The 21,718-nt window shown below is 40.7% G+C and overlaps 1 protein-coding gene across 5 annotated transcripts in view; it reads left to right on the top strand.

Moving 5' to 3' along the window:
* The window catches only part of CCSER1 (coiled-coil serine rich protein 1), a 666,784-nt gene that overhangs the window by 523,969 nt on the left and 121,097 nt on the right, over positions 1-21,718 (top strand). The gene's annotated exons all lie outside the window — the stretch shown is intronic.

Genomic DNA, 21,718 nt, shown 5'->3' with positions numbered 1-21,718 from the left:
GGGGCTTCTGAAAATTCTTATTTCTGCAGCACCCCAAGAACCTCCACCTGGCTTCCAGGAGCAACAGGGGAGTTTGACTCTCCAGTAACACCTTTTCTTGATATTCCAGTCACTAAATCAACCCTCTAAAGAAAATATTTTTTTCCATTGTCTTACATAAGTTTTTCATTTATAATATATTTAATTAGTTCTACAAAGACTGAGCCTTAGCCTACTTAAATCTTGTTGTTGTTCAAATTGTCATCTGCTCTCCAGCAATTTTATTTTGACAAAAATGTGCTAGGTATGGTTGTTTCACTGCAATTCCATTCTCTCGCAGTGGGTTACCTGTTTCATTGTTGCTTTCACTGGGACTTAGGTCCTGTTGTTAGGTACTTTAAATCATGGCAGTCAAATGGGAAGTGAGAGGTAAAGCAGTAGAATATTAACCAACATAGCTGGGAGTACTCATCTGTTACTCATGCTTCGTGCAGCCCCCATGATTAATAGAAGCAAGCAAGGTCAACAGATGCACTCAAGGACCATATTACAATTATTTATTTATTTTTAAATATTTGTATTGATTTTTAGAGAGAGAGAAAGGGAGAGGGACACACAGAGAGAAACAATGAAGTGAGAGCAGAACATTGATTGGCTGCCTCCTGCATGTCCCCTACCAGGGGAATCCCACCCACAACCCAGGCATTTGCCCTGACTGGGAAGTGAACTGACAACTTTTGGTGCCCAGGACAATGCCCAACCAACTTAGCAACATTGGCCAGAGCCACAATTATTTTTAATGTTATTTAGATTGAATTCTGCTCTCACATTGATGTTTTTCTCTCTGTGTCCAAGTACTCATCCTTTAATGATAGTAGGAGTAATAACTTTAATTATTTATGAATTGTCCCATTGCAAAGTTTTGCAAATGTCCTAAGATTTTTACAAATTTTGTAGCTGTTGGAAAGGCCAATCAGTTCACACAGCACCATATCAGACATGCCTTTTCCCAGTGCACCATTTAAGTCCCATGGCTTTGCCCATGTCATGTCATACTTGAGGTACAGGCTCCTTGGGAGAGATTAGAAAGTCCTCTGCCTAGGATGTAGCCCTTAAGGTCAAGAGTAAATAAGACAGCCCTCTTCCGCTGCCTTTCCCATCTCCACAGTGATGCCAGGAACAACTAAGTCTCTCCTGTTCATGGGACTAATATAGCTCTCCTTCGAAGAATCTCCCCTCACCTCCTAAGTATTTCTCAAAGGTTTTCTCACTTTCCTTTTATTTTCCAGTATCTTCAGCATTATTCTTTCAAGATCTTATAAAGTCATAGAATTTTATAAAAAGTTTCTTTCTTGCATTGATTATCCTTTAAATTAAACCTAGGTCCTTGCTTAAAATGAGAGTAAGATTAAAAAAAAATATGTGGGGGAAAAGCAGACATTACAATATCTCACAATTATCCTGGCTCACCAGATCACATTCTCTGTTCTCTTATCATTTGCTTCCCTTAACTCACGATTCTTGTTCTTTCTTTTTTTTTTTCAGAATACCTACCATACATGTAGGACTTGTATAAAGTCTAACCTTCCAGGTAGATTATAATAATCAATGAGGACAGGCTTGAACTTACTATATATTTACTTAATAGACATTTCAATTGAAAATGTCATCAAACAATGTGCATGTCTTTTTTCTTTGTTTTTAAAAAGGATTAACTTTGACCAATCGTGTATAATAAAACCCTGCTATGCAAATCAACTGAACAGCACAAGGACCAGTCCCTATGACAAGCACTGACCACCAGGGGGCAGACGCTCAACACAGGAGCCGCCCCTGGCTGGTGAGCACAGTGGCAGTGGCAGAAGTCTCTCCTGCCTCCACTGCAAGCGGGTGGTAAGGAGCGAGGAGTCCCGGGCTGCAAGAGCCCTGGATTGTGAGAGGGCGCGGGCTGAGGGACACCCCCACCTCCAAGTTGCATGAATTTCGTGCACTGGGCCTTTAGTAGAATATAAATAAACTATAAACTATTCATCTTCTATGGAGAAGAACCAAAACTTGGTCTTTAAGTATAAACTAATAAAGCTGTATTTATGGATCATGCTGAAAATAGTGATTAATTTTAATTTTTCCCCGGTGTCTTATGCCTACAGAAAAATCAATTGTCACCTAATGATGGTGGTGACTAAGGTATGGGCTGCATGGAGCATAATGGAAAGCCTTTATTAAACAGAAAGCAGAGTATCCATGCCATAATATTTTTTTCTGTAAGAATTGAAGTATTTATTAAAACAACGTACAAAATTTTGAAAATATTAATTCTTATATTAGCTTTTACAACTTAACCTATTATTCAGTCATTTAAAAGAATTATGAAATTTTTTTCATGTAAATTATGCCAAATTTTGGAAACTTTATTTTTCTTAACTAGATAATTAGTTCAAAATTCCTAACCTGTGATTTTCTAAAAAGTCATAACTTGGATATTAGTAGCAATTTATGCTCTCTTTTTTTCCAAGAAAGAAGAAAAGAGAGCATGTGCCACTTCCAAGCACTTTAATAATGGTATTATACTGTTAACTAATATATATTTCTCACTACCTAGTAAACTAAACAATCATTTTGTAAATATTGAGAATTAGTGCCTAATAAAGGCATTGTTCAAGGTATGCTATCACCCTTAATATTTATAACTATACATTTTATATTATTTGATATCTTGTTTTTTACACACTCATGAAAGAATTCAGGTTTCCTTTTAATTGGGACTTGTTTCGTAGCAATTCACTAACTCAATGAACTATCTCCTATGTTCTTAGAGGTGTCCCTGTATCAAAACTGAATTTGTTTAGTATTTAACAATGTGTACAAGAGTTTTGGGAAACAAGTTTTTAACAGAAATGGCTTCATCAATAGCCTTTGGTCTCCTTAAAGGATTCAGAATCTCTGCTTAAAATCCTAATACACTTATTAGTAATTCATTTATATGCAGATTGTAAGCAGAGTAACAGAGAAATTTCTTTCCTGCCTCCCTAAGGGGCATCCTAATATTCCATTCCTGTAAACATTTTTGACCTATGAAGACCTAATATTCAGGTATTTTACTCAAGGCTCACTCCAGAATCATGGCAATTAAGAAATACACCTGATGACTTGCTTAGGATTGCTCTGCACTCTTTTTTGTTAGGATCTTGGATGCAGAGGTTTAAAGGGAACATCCCCTCTTTCCATTTCTACCAGTCATACAACTATTTATTTATTTATTTATTTATTCTGCATTTCTAAGAATTTGTCAGATTGTGCTAGAATAGAAAAAGGCCTATCTAAGCAGAAAGAAAGATGGTAGAAGTAAGGAGGTGAAGCCATGTAAGAAGTTCATGACTATTACCTATATGGATTTATTTGAGGTATGATGGCTAAAGCTAAACAGGTAGATAGGATCATTGAAGGCACTGAAGGAAGAAAAGGGAATCCTATCTAATAATAGACGAGTATGCAAATTGACCATACCTCCGACACACCCGCAAGCCACGCCCACAGGCCACGCCCACCATCCAATCAGAGCGAGCATGCAAATTAACCCAAACCAAGATGGCTACAGCCACAGAGAGCAAGGTTTCCTAGGTAACAGAGGAAGCCAAGCTTTCCGCCTGCCCTGGCCAGGCCTAAGCCTACACTCAAGCTACAAAGTTTCAATTATAGAAGGTAAACAAATTCAAACAAATGGCGGCAGAATGGAGCTTGAGAGAGCAGGCCAGGGTTGCCGCCGGCAACAGGGGAAGCAAAGCTTTCTGCACACCCTGGCCGGGCTCACCCGCTTAAGGCTACAAAGTTTCAATTATAACCCCAACACAAATGGCTGCCGGCCTCTGAGGGAGCCCCAGGCTTTGCTCCTCTCCAGGTTACAAAGTTTCAATTGTAGAAGGAAAATAAATTCCAGATACCAGGGCCTCTGCTTGGGTTGCCAGGGGGCGTGGCCAGCCTGCAAACCACCACAGGCCCCTCGCTCAGCGGGGATTGTGAGAGGCATGTCTGACTTCCACACCCCAAGGGAACCCCCACCTGATCCGGGACACCCTTCAGGGCAAACCAGCTGGCCCCCACCCCTGTACCAGGCCTCTATCCTATCTAATAAAAGAGTAATCTGCAGATTGATCATCACTGCAACACATAATATCGCTGCCCCCATGTGGTCAAAGATCCTGCCCCCATGTGGACACAAGGTGGCCACCACAAGATGGCCAGCAGGAGAGGGCAGTTGGGAGGCATCCGGCCTGCAAGGGAGGGCAGTTGAGAGGGACCAAGCCTGCAAGGGAGGGCAGTTGGAGGTGATCAACCCTGCAGGAGAGGGCAGTTAGGGGTGACCAGGCCAGCAGAGGAGGGAAGTTGGGGGCAAACAGGCTGGCAGCAGAGTGGTTAGGGGGTGATTAATCTGGCAGGCAGAAGCAGTTAGGGGCAATCAGGAAGGCAGGCAGGCAAGCAGTTGGGAGCCAGCAGTCCTGGATTGTGAGAGGGATGTCCGACTGCCCGTTTAGGCCCGATCCCAGTGAGATCGGGCCTAAACGGGCAGTCGGACATCCCTTGAGGTGTCCCATATTGGCGAGGGTACAGGCTGGGCTGAGGGACAACCCCACTCCATGCACGAATTTTGTGCACTGGGCCTCTAGTACTTAAATAAAATTTTAATAAACTAAGTCGGAAATTTTTAGAACATAAATTGTTAGAAATTTAGGGACAGGTAGTATGCCAAAAATCTGAATAAACCCATCAATCTCCATTAAAATCCTACCCATATTTGAGCATAGCAGATTTTTTTTATCTAATGCAGATCATTTATTTATGAAAATTATTGCTGAAAGTTTTGTTCTCCTAATTTCCTCAGTTCCTATAAAATATTCTATATATATATATATATATATATATATATATATATATATTAATTTCTTTATTGATTAAGGTGTTACATATTTGTCCTCATCTCCCCATTCCCATCCCACACCCTCCCCACGGATGCCCCCACCCCCCTGTTGTCCTTAACCATTAGTTAGGCTCGTATGCATGCATACAAGTCCTTTGGCTGATCTCTCCCCCCTACCCCCACCCTCCCCTACCCTCCCTCTGAGGCCCGACAGTCCGATCGATGCCTCCTTGTTTCTGGGTCTGTTCTTGTTCATCAGTCTATGTTGTTCATCATTTCCCCTAGATGAGTGAGATCATGTGTTACTAGAGATATTGTTTTTTATATTTTTGACATTGACAAGTTCTGTTTTATTAATACCTGTGGTAAGCAGAATAATATGTAAAGTTTTTATTTACAACTCAGATATTCAGGATCATGCATATTAAGTAATACCACTTACAACTAATTAGAATAAATATACTTATTTAAGTATATGTACATATACTTATGCTTTATTTTATTTAAATGTTATCTCTATGCAATATGTTTTATTAAAAGAAAATAAAGCAAATCATAATCCAAATGACCTTGTCATTATGTAATAAGTGCAACTTGATAATAATATTTAAATACACACATACACAGATATTTTAAAGGAGTTTAGATAATTATTTTTTCTGGATTTCTTCTCTGTGTTCACAAATTCTACAGTAATATTTATTTTCTCTTCATTGATACAGAATTAGGTACAGTGTAAAGATATAAAACATTTATGAGGTCTAAGAAGTCTTAAGTTCTGTGTACTACAGCTCATATGAGATGTGATCTATACTCTAGTTTAGGAAAGCCAAAGCAATTCATCACTACCTTACCACTCAGTTCAACTTAAGATGAATTACCTGTCAAATGTGATTGTACTGCTTAGCCAGTTGAATGCCATTTATCTGACTAGAGAATGGTACACAGCCAGTTACCTCACAGATGCTCTGTGTATTGTTCAAATTAGGAAAAATGCATATGATAGTCATTATCTTAGCATCACAATATTAGATCAATAGAGCCTTCTGAACTAATTTCATTGGAGGACTATTAAAATGTATTGTGCTTTTCTGTGTTCCTACAGTTTTTTCTTTGTGGTATAACAAGTTAATCTAATAAGAATTTAACAATACATAGTGCAACCATTCACAATTCTAAAAAATGCAAATTTAGATAGAAAAAAACTTATTTTTTAGTGCATCACATCATAATATGATTGTATATGAACTTTTTCCTATTTATTTTCTGATTTAAGTAATGTCAGTTTAAACAGTTCTGCCACTTTAAAAATTATCTATGAACCTCTATTCACCTTTAAGATCAGTTGAATTACAGTTTACTGATACTAAACTAAACCAAATGATTGTCCTAACTTAGTGAATTCAAAAGGCTACTTTTTGCTTCTGTCATTAACTAAATTATTCAGAAAAAAAACAGTTTTTACAAAGTTATATGATACTAGAGGCCTGGTGCACAAATTTGTGCATGAGTGGGATCTGGCTAGCCCGCCCCGATGGGGGCCCATTGGGCCGGGCTGGCAGGGGGGAAGGCTTCGTCCTCCAGCTTCGTCCAGAAGGTCGTCTGGATGGTCATTCTGCTGTTCAGTCTAATTAGCATATTAGCTCTTTATTATATAGGATGTTATATCATTCATATCTAGGATACCTTCCTTGGGCACTCATATCATTCTCCCTGGGGTCACTTGCCCTGGGAAAGGCTTTCATGAGGAACCTTGGAGAAGGATGCTTCAGTTCCAGTAGATTTATAGTTGAGAAGACTGTAGCCCTGGCTTCATACAACCTCAAGAAACTTTAAGTCACACACCCAGCTAAGCCACATCCAGATTCTGACTCACAGAAACTGTGTGAAATGATGAATTTTTTCTCCATTGACTTTGTTACACAGCTATAGGCATATATTTAATACAACACTTAATAAATGTTTTCTATTAAATATGTGAGTGGAAGTTTAAAAAACTGCAATTAAAAAATTGGGGCATGTAAGGATTATCATTTTTAGACAGGGTCATGGGGTCATTGAGATCAATATCACAAGAATAACATATGTCAAACAAGGTGTTATGATATCTTAATATTATCCTCAAATATTAGAGAAAAAGCCCAAAGCAAGTTACATTCCTTATATTAATAATGATTTATTTGTAATCCTTTCCTGAGTGTATTCAGTGGTCACCATTTACCATACCAAACATGTGTTCCTTTTTCTTTCACTCATTCTCTCCTCCTCTACTGCCCTTGTTCTCCAAATCTCTCACTCTCTCTCTCTCTCTCTCTCTCTTTCAATTGCTTATTTTTTTCTTCTCCCACAGCTGTTTTTTCTCTTTCGTATATGTATACACTCACAAAAGCACAACTACATGCAAGTAGGGGAAAAGAGCATCATTATTGACATAGTTAAAACACTGAGTCAAAATTTCTTGCTCAGTAGTTTACTAAAAGTCTTAATTGAAAAAGTCATTTGAATAACAGTGCAAATGAAATCATCACTTAAATTAGGGAAATAGCCGTTTTGATACTTTTCATTTGTTTCAAAAAATACTAGAAACAAGAGTTTATTAGTTTGTTTTTAATCCATCCAGAACCTTATGTTTACTCTGCAAAAAGCATATAACATATAAATAGATTATCAAATTATAAACACATTCCATTATTCTTAGAGATTTCCCTGGCATTGTTATTCAAAGATATTGTTGTAGGAGGGACAGTGAGGATCATTGTGGGGCACAAAAAATACATTTTATTCCACCTTGCTTATTTCTTTGAGCTCGACTAATAATCAAATTAACAGGAGAAAATGTCTAAAATGTGTTATGGATGTACAGGATGTACCATAAGAATATGATATCTGAGGACACATTGGGCAATTGAGACTTATGTGCCATTCTGGAGCTGAGGAGAAAGAGGGCTGGGGATGCTTTGGGAATTCAAAGGGCGGGAAGGCAATTCACATGGAGATGGAAAAGCAAATGTTTGGTAAATGAGTGTTTGCTAGGCCATCTTTACAATGGGGCACAGAGAGGACTCTGAGCAAAGAGGCCTTGCTAGGTTTTCCCTGTCTATCCCACCTAGTTTATATTAAACTATAGTTATCTGTGATGATATCTGCCTTCCTGGAGCAGGTCTGTTAGTGGCAAAACGGCACCAGGTGTTAGACCTATGGAGTCAGACCAGACCTTGGTTCAGCAAACCCCTTACCTGAGTTATGGCTAAGAAAGAATTCAGACTCAAGACTCAAGCAATTAAGAGGATGCTTATGTATAAAGTTGCAGAGGTAGAAGAAGTAAGTGTAGAAGAAATGGGCTCAGGAACAAGTTACAGAGGCAGAAGGGCCCTTGGAGCTTAGGAAAAAGAGAGGTGAGGAAAAACACACCTTGGGGAAGAGGTGGGGAAAGGTGAGGCATGCTCCATAGAGAGAGCCTAGCTGGGTGTTCCTTCCTAAGAGCTGTCAAGGGTGGGAATCTTAGGGCCCTTCCCAGGGGAGGATCTCAGCAGAACAGTCACCACCTTCCCAGGTGTGTCCTTTCAGAGGCAGGGTCTCCACTAGTTAGTCATCGTCACACGCGGGGTCATTATGCAATGCAGCTGGTCCTGAGGCCGCCATGGCACCCCTTGACTGGTTTTGCTGCTTTTCTGGTCCTGGAGCTGAAACACAACTGAAGCCTAGATGTATTTGATGGGAGTCAGAACCTCATTATCCTGGGGGCTTAATGCTTAAGGGCTATTCTCTGCCCCTTTGTTTGTTCCCCTTTAAGGGGGTCTAACCCAAATGACTAGCAACTTGCCAGGAGTGCAAAGGTCAGAGGAGGGTCCAAACTGCAAGACCAGAGATATGAAAGGTAAGGGGATCTAAACCGTATGACCAGTGATATTCTAGAGGGGTGAGGGGGAAGGTCACTCTGTGGTCCAGGTCCGTGTTTTCCCAGTTTTCCCCATTGCTAGGTACCTGGGGCTTTCCACCCAGATGACCTTGTGTGTCTGGCCCATCGTCCTTGCTCTGTTCATGTCTGTCTGCCTACTACAGGTCCTCCATCTAAATTCCTTTTAGGCAGAGAGAAGGTCAAAGTCTTTTGAAAGTCCCGAGTCTTTTGGTTCTTAATAAAACAGCTTAAAATAATATCTCAAAAGGCATGTTTGGGGTGTCATTATCATTAGAGCTTGTACTTTATGTCAATTACTATTCATGATCAAAATTACAACCACTTTTTACAGGTGATATGAGGAAGACTTACCAAATACACTGAGTGGCCAGATTATTATGATCTCTGAATGCATAATAATCTGGCCACTCAGTGTATATCCTATATAATGAAAGGCTAATATGCAAATTGTCCCCTCGACCAGGAGTTCGACCAGCAGGCAGGCTGGCCAACTGCCCATGTCCCCTCCCCCTGGCCTGGATGGCCAGACCCCCATCCATGCATAAATTCATGCACCGGGCCTCTAGTATATATAGAGGCCCGGTGCACGAAATTCATGCATGGGGGCGGGGGGGTGTCCCTCAGCCCAGCTTGCACCCTCTCCAATCTGGGACCCCTCGAGGGATGTCCAACTGCCTGTTTAGGCCTGATCCCACCGGACATCCCTCTGACAATCCAGGACTGCTGGCTCCCAACTGCTCGCCTGCCTGCCTTCCTGATTTCTCCTAACCGCTTCTGCCTGCCAGCCTGATCACCCCCTAACCACTCCCATGCCATCCTGATTGATGTCTAACTGCTCCCCTGCCAGCCTGTTTGCCCCCAACTTCCCTCCTCTGCCGACCTGGTCACCCCTAACTGCCCTCTCCTGCAAGGTTGATCGCCTCCAACTGCCCTCCCTTGCAGGCCTGGTCCCTCTCAACTGCCTTCCCTTGCAGGCATGGTCCCTCCCAACGGCCCTCCTCTGCTGGCCAACTTGTGGTGGCCATCTTGTGTCCACATGGGGGCAGGATCTTTGACCACATAGGGGCAGCTATCTTGATCTTGTGTGTTGGAGTGATGGTCAATCTGCATATTACTCTTTCATTAGATAGGATAGAGGCCTGGTGCATGGATGGGGACCAGCTGGTTTGCCCTGAAGGGTGTCCTGGATCAGGGTGGGGTTCCCTTGGGGCATGGAGAGGCCTGGGCAAGGGGCCTGTGGTGGTTTGCAGGCCAGCCATGCCCCTGGTGACCCAAGCAGAGGCCCTGGTATCTGGAATTTATTTACCTTGTACAATTGAAACTTTGTAGCCTGGAGCAGAGCCAATCCTCCTGCTCAATCCGTGGCTGCCGCCATTTCTGTTTGGATTTGTTTACCTTCTATAATTGAAACTTTGTATCCTTGAGTGGAGGCCTGGGACCGCTAGAGTGTGTGGAAAGCTTGGCTTCCTCTGTTGCCGGGGAAACCCAAGCCTCCCTTCTGGTAGCCATCTTTGTTGGGGTTAATTTGCATACACGCCCTGATTGGCTGGTGGGCGTGGCTTGGCTGGTGGGCATGACTTATGTAGCGGAGTGATGGTTAATTTGCATATTGCTCTTTTATTAGAGAGGATATATATATATATATATATATATATATATATATATATATATATATAACTGAGTGGCCCGGTTATTATGCATTCAGAGATCATAATAATCTGGCCACTCAGTGTATATGCTATATGCTTACTAGAGGCCCAGTGCATGACATTCGTGCACTGGGTGGGGGTCCCTCAGCCCGGCCTGCACCCTCTCATAGTCCAGGACCCCTAGGGGGATGTTCACCTGCCAGCTTAGGCAGGCGGACATCCCTGAGGGGGTCCTTTGCACTGCTGCAGAGGTGGGAGAGGCTCTTGCCACGACCGCTGTGCTCACCAGCCATGAGCCTGGCTTCTGGCTGAGCAGTGCTCCCCCTGTGGGACCGCAATGACCACCAGGGGGGCAGCTCCTGTGTTGAGTGTCTGCCCCCAGGTGGTCAGTGCACATCATAGCAACCGGTCATTCCACTGTTTGGTCTATTTGCATATTATCCTTTTATTATATAGGATTTTTTATTGATGATTACTTTATGTATGTTAATAGGCAACATTTCTCATAGGAAATGTCAGCTATAATTTACACTCACTACTGGAACAAAATGCAAATATTTTCATGTCATTTGAAAATTTGACAAGGAATTATAATTTTTTTTTATGGCAGATCAATCAATCAATCACCCAACTGCCTTCATACTTGAAAATGTTTCCATGCTTGGATTTAAGTTATTGTAGTGTTCAAACATTTGAGTTGTGGTGTAGCAGATCAAATCATTCTCTAATCGCAAGAACATCCTGGTAGAATTACTGTGACTTGTCTGTTAAAATTGATTTCCTATGAAGGAAAAGTACGCTTTTCTTATTGTGTTAAAAAATGATTTTATCTATTAAGTGTCTTTTCTTGTGAAGACCCTTTTCTTTTATGACCCAAAGGGAAAAATGTTTTTCCTCCCAAGTTTTTCTATCCTCTTATATTGACGAATCTATTAATCTGTATTGCTAACAAGATGAAATATAATCCAAAAAGAGTATTTTTAAATGAATATACAATGGACAGATATTTCTAAAATTATGGATTGCCCTCATCTTATTTTGAAACATATGCATTGCTTAATTTTACGTTGCTTTATGCCTTTAATAATAGCAACAGAGGGCACACTTGTGTGCTGAATAGGAAATCACAATGTTTACAATGCAGTTTTCAACTCTACTAGAAACAAACTTTCTTTAGGACAATACAGATGCTTTTTTTGGGTTTGAAACTGGAGTGCTCTGTTGTGGCTGTTACTATTAGTGATGATGGTTAAGTTTCTTTGTTGTTGTTTTCATAAGACTAATCAGGAATAAAAGGATATAGTGAAATGCCTTTCCATCCTATTCCCAATATTTTTGAAGTTGGATTTTACCCAACCTGGGTGACATCTATAGCATCTATAGTGAATGAAAAAAATAGTTGCTGGTATTTTTCCAATGTGTTGCTTAATGATAGATTACTGAACTATAATGCTTTATAATTAGAATATTTCCAGTAACACACACACACACACACACACACACACACACACACACACACACAGAGTATACATTAGCAGAGAGGCCTAAAATTGCAGTTCTTTACCTGAAATTATAATAACATTATTGCTGTAATAGCAGAGGTGAAATTAGAATGCCTTGAGTGTATAGCTCATGTATTTGAAGGAATAGTTCTTACTATTGAAAGGATGTACTCATGAAGTAAAAGTTAGATTGGGTAGTCAGAAACTTCAACAAGCTGTCAATGTCTGTAAAAATGATCACTCTCATTTCTTGGTCAGTGAAGTGAGGATTGTGCTTCATAAACACTACTTAACAAGATATGGTAAAACAAAATTTAGTAAACTATAAATATGAGTAGTACAGAATTTTATTCTTTGTAATTATTCCATGAGGTTTAACTTTTAATATTTTATGAAGCCAAATTCTTAATTATGAAATGTTTGTAAGATTGATTTTGACCTAAGGTTAAGAAAAATATATTAAGAACATTTTTAAAAAGAATGCTTTTATTAATCAGAACTTGCCAAAAGAGCCCTGTCAATTCCTATGGAATATGTTTATAATTTTTTTATTTACTTCTAATCTGAAATATGTTTTATATTTGGACTTGCTTCCTTCAGATTGTGACTTGATTTTTTCTATTTGATCAAAGTTATAGGTATATTATTCCTTGGGAGTAGTAATGGTTAACAGATATCATTTCAATGATTACTTTTTTCAAATATCTGTCTACTAACATTTCTTGATAATATATGAGTCGTATAAAATTTTCATTGAGATTTATTGTTAAACCTGAGATACTTAAACCTTTTGCCATAATTATGTGTCTAGTACCCTGTATGCCATAACAATATTTTGAAGTGCTATACTTTGCATTTTGCTTCACAAAAATAGGTGAATTGATAAAATCCTTTTTGCTAAATGCTGTCATGTGTCCATCTTTTTAATACCCTCCTTGTTCATTATAAGTGTCCTTAGCCATGCTGCCTAATGAAAGGTCCCTCAAACCAAGTCTGATTACTTCTCTAATATTTTCCAGGCATGCTTGGTGATGAGCCTGGCATATGAAACAATTTCCTACAGTAATAAAACTAATTAAAGTAGGCAGTCATCCACATACCACTTTCTAATGAATTATAATAAGCTCATTAATCTCACCCCCTCTTATTCCAAAAAGTCTATTGATAGGACCTGCATGTCAGAGTACAATCCTCAGCCTTAAAAATGGACAGCTATTACAGATTCAAAGAAGATGTTCTGAATTTAAGTTACAAAATCACAAACAGCTGACTGATGTTTTTAAATGAAATGTTTAGTTTCTAAACTCTGCCCAGAGTTCGTATTGACAAGACCCTTTTCTATTTGAACCCTTCTGTAATTGATTTAACAAAGGAAAAATGATTCATTGTATAATAATAACTCTTCAGAACCTTGAAGACTAAAATTGAATGGGCCCATTCCACATTTCCTCTGAGAGATCGTAGGAAAATGATGAGTTGAGTACTTGAGATGAAGTGATAAAAATGCAGCCCGTTTCCTCTCGAGGGCTAGAGTATCTGTTCAAATGTCAAACATAATAATAACTACTTTTTTGTTAACTCTTCGCCAAATTTGTGTGGTGCCTGGTGAAACAACATAAGAAATATTATTCCATCCATTTACAAATAGTTTGCAACATAAACGTTTGTACTGGAGATTTTACTGTGAATATGATAAGGTTCTTAAATGTGGCACATGGAGAGAAAATTTCTGAACTACAATTGTTAATAATAAGAAAATATTTAGAGGGATAGGGCGAAGGTTAACTACATTCATTATAATTTGATGTTTTAAAAATATCAGTTTCTGTTCTGAAGATTATTACTACTATGACACACATATGGATTTTTCCCTTAAGAAGTTAATTATAAATATACTAGAGGCTCAGTGCATGAATTCATGCATGGGTGGGGTCCGGCCACCCTGACCCCAATTGGTGGATCGGGGCCACGCCTGTCAGGAGGAGAAGATGGTGTGAGGTTGGCGGTCCGGCCTGCCCTGATTGGGGCCCAATCAGGGCCAAGCTGGCTATGGGGAGGGGCTGTGGGCTGATTGGGGGTGGGGCCATTCATGGGGAGGAGCTGTGGGCAGTGGGCTGATCAAGGGTGGGTGGGACGATCAGGGGCCAGCAGCCTGGGGGAGGGGCCATAGATGGTTGACCAGCTAGTCCTGCCCCTGATTGAAGTGGCGGGGCCGATCTGGGGTGGGGCTGTGAGGGGGGAGGGGCTGAAGGAGGTTGGCCAGCCAGCCCTGCCCCCTATTGGGGATGGGGGTGATCAGGGGTGGGGCCACTCAGGGGGAGGGGCTGCAGGTAGATGGGGGGGGCTGGCCAGGGAAAAGGGCCATGGGGGAGGTTGGCCAGCCTCCCCACCCTTGATCAGGGTGGGGGAGGCCTATCAGGGGTGGGGCTGACCAGGGGGAGGGGCCACCGGAGGTTGGCTACCAGCCCCACTGCCAATTGGGTGATTCGGTGGTTTGCTGGCCGCAGTGGGCGTCATAGCGACTGGTCATTCCAGTCGTTGTTCTGGTCGCTGGCTTTTTATATATATAGATAGATTTCAAAAGTAATATGGAATAATTGTAATAGTTTACATATAAATAGGAAGGCACTTTTTAACTTATGAAATTAGCATTCAAAATTGTTATTTACATCCATGAATTTTTAGCTAGTGTTTTATAGTTCTTTAGAGGGGAAGAGGTTGGATATTCTGTGACATTTCCTTTTCTAAAGCAGATGTTTAAAAGTCTGATTGCTTTGGTAGGTGGATGCTGTCACTTTCTCCCAATCTGGGATCAGCTATAACTGTGGTGGTCAGTTGCCATTGTACCTGACAATGGGTTGGTCTCATTGTTGTGAACAACAATTTAGGAGAGGACTATTGGTGCCAGTCTGTACAGGTTCCTCTACTAGCTTTGAGGTCTTGAGAAAGTAGGTTATACATTTCATTCTGTATCTTCATGTGTAAAATGTAGGGAGTAGGCTAGAGCTGTGCATCCCAAAATGCCCAAAGTTCAACTGATAGTAAGTTTGGTGTTTAAGTAATTTTTAATACAATGAAAAAGAGTGTATTGTATGAAATAAAACAATTTTCCCTTTTAATTTCATTACAATTCTCCTGAAATCAAGGAGAAACAATTTGTTCTATCCTATATAATAAAAGCCTAATATGCTAAGTGTCTGGTCATCCGGTCATCCGTTCAACCAATCAAAGTGTAATATGCTAATGATATGCTAAGGGCACTCAACCACTCGCTATGACGTGCACTGACCACCAGTGGGCAGATGCTCCAACCAGTAGGTTAGCTTGCTGCTGGGGTCCGGCCAATCAGGAGTGAACGAGACAGGCTGGACATGCCCTGGAGCCCTCCCGCAATCCCTCCCAGCTGGCAAATCTCCCATGTTCCTCCTGGCCCCAATCATGCACCAGTGGGGTCCCTTGGTCTGGCCTGCACCCCCTCGCAATCCAGGTCCCCTCAGGGGATGTTGGAGAGCTGGTTTCAGCCAGATCCTGCAGGCCAGGCCAAGGGACCCCATCATGCACCAGGCCTCTAGTAAGTTCATAATATACAATTCTCTAACACTGAGATTTTTTTTTTTTTTTACAAAACTTACATCACCTTGTAGATTAGAAGAGACAAGAGAAAGTCGTTTCTAAACAGAAGCATTTTGCATGTAAGTCTCATTAAGAGAAGTAAAATTGTTGAAAGTTATCTCCAAGATAATAGAATTAAATGAGAGCTTTAGGAAAAATTTTATAGCTCCAATTGACCTTGTTTTGAAAAGAAACCCTTGTTCTAAATAGTCTTGCTCCAATTAGTAGCTCTAATTTACAGTATCTACTAAGAGCTAGCTATACATTGAATAAACTTTGGTAATGTGCTTTCATGTTAATAGGAAACATGACTCATCATCATAATATCCAACATAAGTGTAAGGTTAATAAGTAACATTTATTCAGTGCCTGGAAGTCAGTCACTCCTTCTAAATGATTTACATGTATTAACATACTAATCTTCATCATTCATTTTAATGTTTAAAACAACCATATACATTAAGCACTAATAACTTCCTCATTCTCCATGTGAGGAAACTGAAATCTCCCAATCTTAAGGAATCTGAGAAAGGCCAGACAGCTAAGTAAATTAAAATATTTTTTGTGTGTATTTGTTTTGTTTTTAAATATATTTGTATTGATTTCAGAGAAGAGGGGAGACGGAGAGGAAGTGATAAACATCAGTGATGAGAGAGAATCATTGATCAGCTGCCTCCTGCATGCCCCACACTGGGGATTGAACCCTCAACCTGGGCATGTGCCCTGACTGGGAATCAAACCATGACCTCCTGGTTCATTGGTCAATGCTCAACCACTGAGCCATGCTGGCTGGGCTGTGTGTGTATGCTTTGATTCTGTCAGTATCCAAGTACCCCATGCATTTCTATCCCTTACTGTTCTCTGTTCCTTCACCTCCAGCAAGCCCTAGTTAACTTAGTCCTCTCAGTTCTCAATGCGAAACTTATTTCTTTCAACATTATACACCCAGTGTCTGGGCACATGGTAGGCACTAAAAAAGTACTTGTTGAATAAATGTATTGAAAGATTAATTAATCGATAAATTTCTGCTCTAAAATACAACTTTAAAAATGCCTCTACACATAACCTCTTGCACTCTTAGAACTCACCCCAAGCACTTCCTGTTCTCTCTGTCTTACTTAGTTTTCTCCTAAGAATTTGACACCGTTTCTGTTATTAATCTTGGATCATTTGGAACTAGAACAGTGTGCTCTGTTGTCAGAATGTATAAGTTCAAATAAAAACGCCATTACTTATTTCTAGCTACTATTTAACTGTGACATTGGAAGATGTATTCAAAGGTCTCTGAGTTTTGTTTTCTTAAATGCATAACATATATATATATTATTAACTACCATATCTATCTGGCAGGATTATCATTATTATTATTTTATTAAATCTCACCTGAGGATATTTTTCCCATTGATTTTTTAGATAGAGTGGAAAGGAGGGAGGGAGTGGCAGAGAAAGAGAGAGAGAGAGAGAGGGAGAGAGAGAGAGAGAGAGAGAGAGAGAGAGAGAGAGAGAGAGAGAGGTGAGAGAGACGTATCAATTGGTTTCCTCAGTGCTTAGAGTGTTGGCCCAGTCGGGGATAGAACCTGCAATCCAGGTCTGTGCCCTTGACCAGGAATGGACCCCAGATCCTTTGGTGCACAGGCTGACATTGACCACTGAGTACACCGGCCAAGGAAGCAGCTGGATTATTTTACTGTCTAATGCTTAAATCACCTAAGAATGCTTGGCATATTTTAGTGTGTTTTGTTTTGTTTTGCTTTTTATGAAAGAAGCAATGTAGCATCATACTGAAACATTGGAGCCAAAAAGACCTAATTCTATTACTGGGTAGTTCGGGAAAATTGCGTGAATTCTTTATACATTTAAAACAGTTTTTCAATGCTTAATCACAAAATATAAGTTCCTAATGCAGGGTTATTGGATAGGTTAAATGAGATAATGTGTTCAGTATGCTTGACATACAATTAAAACCAAATAAATTTGAGCTACTTCTTTTAGTAATAATTCTTCTTTCCTTTATATATTTTTTTATAATTTTGGTTTAATATCTTGGGGGGAAAAGAAGACCGAATAATTTTATTAGACTATTTTCGTGTAGTTCTCTCTAAAATATAAGCACCATTTTTGCCTGATAACCGTATGACTCAAATTACATTATCTTGAACACTAAGCTGCTTAAAGTTACTACTTTAGGAAGTAGAAAATGTGGGTCTCACTGAAGTTAATTTGTTAGAATATGCATTTTACAGACCACTGGCAATTGGGAGACTATGATAGGAAGAAGATTTATACTATATCCCTGCATTCATAAGTCCGTGCGTAGAAAGAACCACAATTCAAGCATTGGAAAAAATATCGAAGAAGATTAATTTGGAAGTAGGATGTGCATGAGTGCATGGATTGATGCATTTCTTGTTGGATGATTGGAAGTAAGCCTTGCTGTAAAAGTATCTGAGAAGCAGAATTTATTGTAATCAAATTCTCCAGTAAATGACAGTATATTATTGGAAATGTATTCTTCTGGAAAACGAAACCAAACCAATACACCAACAAGTTAAGAAGCCAAATCTATCATTCCCCAAACTAATACCCCAGAAATTATGTACGTTTTATTTTGGGTTTGTTTGTTTGTTTGTTTTTAATTTTGTCTCACATTTGGGAAGGGAACGGTTTTCTGCAAGGAAGACAATGAACTTCATGTGGGATACCGCATTTAATCTAGAGGAGACTCTGCACTCCCAAGATTCCTGATCCCTTAGAGATAGGGTTAGAGGTCCTTTTGACATTTAAAAGCTCTTTATTAGACCATATTGAATTAATTTGCAATTATTTATTTAGAAGTTAATGCTGTGGTAAAGATTATTTCAGATACTAGTTGAACATTTTTCTCGAGGAAATTGGAGAAAATTTGCAATTTAAGGCATCTACTACTAGCTTAGTTAAAATACTATTATCTCCTGCCTCTAATATTGTAATAGCCTTCTTATAGGTCCTCACTTCCTCTCTTACATCTTTATCCCCTCCTCTTATTCTCCCAATCAGTCTTTCAGCTTTCTGTAAAGATTATGTCCTATTCCTACTGAAAACCTGTGTCCTTAAATCAAGTCTAAAAACCTTCATTCCCCTTGTCCTTAAGATAAAATCTAAGAAACACAAATGATATGGCTTATTTTACAGCATTGTTAAGTGCCACTTTGTCCCTTTTGTTCTTTACGTCATCTATACTAGGTATGTTTTATTACCTTGAACTTTCTGTGTTCCCATTTATTTAGCTTAGTCCAGCAGTCCAGGCGTGTTTTGGTGTTTTCTTTTCCCACAGGAAGACCATAGTCATCCTTCATATCTCAGCTTAAACATTATTTCATCAAAAAAGACTAGATTATGTTTCCCTAAAACCTAGTAGTTCTCTTCCATAACATCATCATACTGTAAAAATCTGTCCCTTATACTAAAGAGTATATGCATCCTTTTTCTATCTTATTTACTGCTATATTCTCAATCCTTGGACAGTGGTTAGCATTTAACATTTACTTATTTCTAAAGAACCCGACTGAGCCCTGACCAGTGTGGCTCAGTTAGTCAGGCATCATCCTGTGCACCAAAAGGTTGCTGGCTTGATTCCTGGTCAGGGCACATGCTCAGGTTGCGGGCTGGACCCCCGCACTCGGGGGCGACCAGGCTGGCAAGGGAGGGCAGTTAGGGGTGACTGGGTCAGCGGAGGGTGGCAGTTGGCGGCAACCAGGCCAGCAGGGAAGGGCAGTTAGGGGTGACCAGGCCTGCAGGGGAGGGCAGTTTGGGGTGACCAGGCCTGCAGGGGAGGACAGTTGGGGGCAATTGGGCCGGCAGGGGAGGGCAGTTGGGAGGGACAAGGCCTGCAGGGGAGGGCAGTTGGGAGGGACAAGGCCTGCAGGGGAGGGCAGTTGTGGGGGGACAAGGCCTGCAGGGGAGGGCAGTTAGGGGTGACCAGGCCTGGAGGGGAGGGCAGTTAGGGCAATCAGGCTGGCAGGGGAGCAGTTAGGTGTTGATCAGGCTGGCAGGGGAGTGGTTAGGGTGTGATCAGGCTGACAGGCAGAAGCAGTTAGGGACTATCAGGCAGGCCAGCAGGCGAATGGTTGGGAGCCAGCAGTCCTGGATTGTTAGAAGGATGTCCGACTGCCCATTTAGGCCTGATCCCATGATTGGGCCTAAACGGGCAGTTGGACATCCCTCGAGGTTTCCTAGATTGGAGAGGGTGCAGGCTGGGCTGAGGGACAGCCCTCCCCCCCCATGCATGAATTTCGTGCACCAGGCCTCTAGTGAGAGTTATAAAGTTACAAATTCATATGAAACTTTCCTTAAGGATTATGCACGTGAATTTACAATATCAGATTCTATCTCATTTATCTCCTCCCCACACAGACATCACTCCTTGATATAGAATCTGCCAGCTGAAAAATGCCTGATACTCCCTTGGATTTAAGGCTTAATTGTGTGACCCACATTTGGCCAATGGGCTAGAGGGAAAATATTTCATGGGATGAAAAAGATACTTGTGAGGAGAAAGTGTTCTTCCCATTATTACATCCAGTTGATTGAAAATTTGCTTTTTGGACCTGTGTTTGGTTCTATAACTGTAAAGGGGCACACCTAAAAACAACGCCAACCCTTTGAGGATGAGTGAGTATCTGGATCTTTGATAATGTTATACTACTGAATTAACTGAGCCTGGAACCACCTACTTCTGGTCATCTTGTTACATGGGATAATTAACATCTTTTCTGTTTAAGCCACTTTTAGATATGTATCATTTTATTTATTTTCAAAAACACCCTAACTATAATAGAGATGCCCTCTGGACTGACTTTCCCTGAGTCACTGTTACACAGTTAGTCATTATTATCTGGTGGAGTAGGAAGTCTAGGTTTGTCTGCTAATCAATGAGGACAAGTTGTTTCTCTAATTTGAGTGTTATCCTTCCTCAAAAGGAAGATGGGCTGGGATCCCAAAAATGTAAGCATGGACATTAGTATCATTTTCTACTTCCCTTCTAAATGATCTCTAAGAATATTTTATGTTCATTAATGATCCTCAAAAGAATTAAAGAAAATGCGGAGATAGCAGAAGCAGTACAAATATAGTCATTTATTTTTATTGTGCATGCAAGCTGAATGCTGTAATGAGGCAGGATAGTAAGAAGCTCAGAAAATTCCTTGGCAAGTAGAATGGGGAAATTGAAACAAATAGCTGAACAAACTGATCCAGCAATTTACAGCCAGATGCAGAAGGTCACCTCCCTAGAGAAAACATCTAGGCCTCAGTGGTATTTCAGCTCCAGGCCCAGAAAAGCAGCAAAACCAGGTGGGTAACACCAGGACCAGCTGCAATGGCTAACGACCCCCTGCCCTGGAGCTGACCAATCAGTCAAGACCATGACCCTGAAAACTGATGAATATTCTGTCTGCTGAAACCTTCTCCTAAGACCTCCTCTCAGAGTCCAGCCTACAAGAAAGAAAAACCCTCAAGACAAAGGACCCAGCACACACTCTCCCACTATGGAGCACACCTGTGCCTTTCCTTGCCCGCCTCTTCTTCCCCCACAGGCATGCATCTCCTAAACTCTAAGGGACCCCTTGGGACTTGCAACCAGGGGAGCAATGGGCCTTGGCAGCTCATCCCAGACTAACCCTCTGAACCTGTCTCCAAGGCCCTCTTTTCTCTGACTTCCCAATGAGCGAAAGCAGCCCCACCTCAGCTCATTTCCTTCCTATAACATTTTTAGAGAGAGCCAATGCAGACCAACCTGAGCTCTTTTCTTGCTTCTTCTATGCTAAGCAGTTCCACTGTCCCCAGCTTTAATAAATACACCCTCATACTTACCTGAATACGTGCTATGAAAGCTTCCCTGCATAAAGTCAAGAACTCACATACTACTGGCTGGCCCTAGGCAGACCCACTAGGCCACGTCCCCTGTCCAATAACACTAGGGAAATCTGAAAACTGTCCATGACTGATGTCAAATGGAGAGCAAGGGTGAAGGAAGTTCAGATTATCTAGCATGATTTTATTTTATTCAAAAGTTGAAGGTGGGATCCAATGGAGGGAGAACTGTTTCCATCCAGTTAACTCCATCTATAAGAAAGGGGGCAGGCATAGGACAGTAGGCTATTAC

Source organism: Cnephaeus nilssonii (genome assembly GCF_951640355.1).
Source record: "Cnephaeus nilssonii genome assembly, chromosome: 1".
Classification (NCBI taxonomy): Eukaryota; Metazoa; Chordata; class Mammalia; order Chiroptera; family Vespertilionidae; genus Cnephaeus; species Cnephaeus nilssonii.
This window is presented reverse-complemented; position numbering and strand designations above follow the sequence as displayed.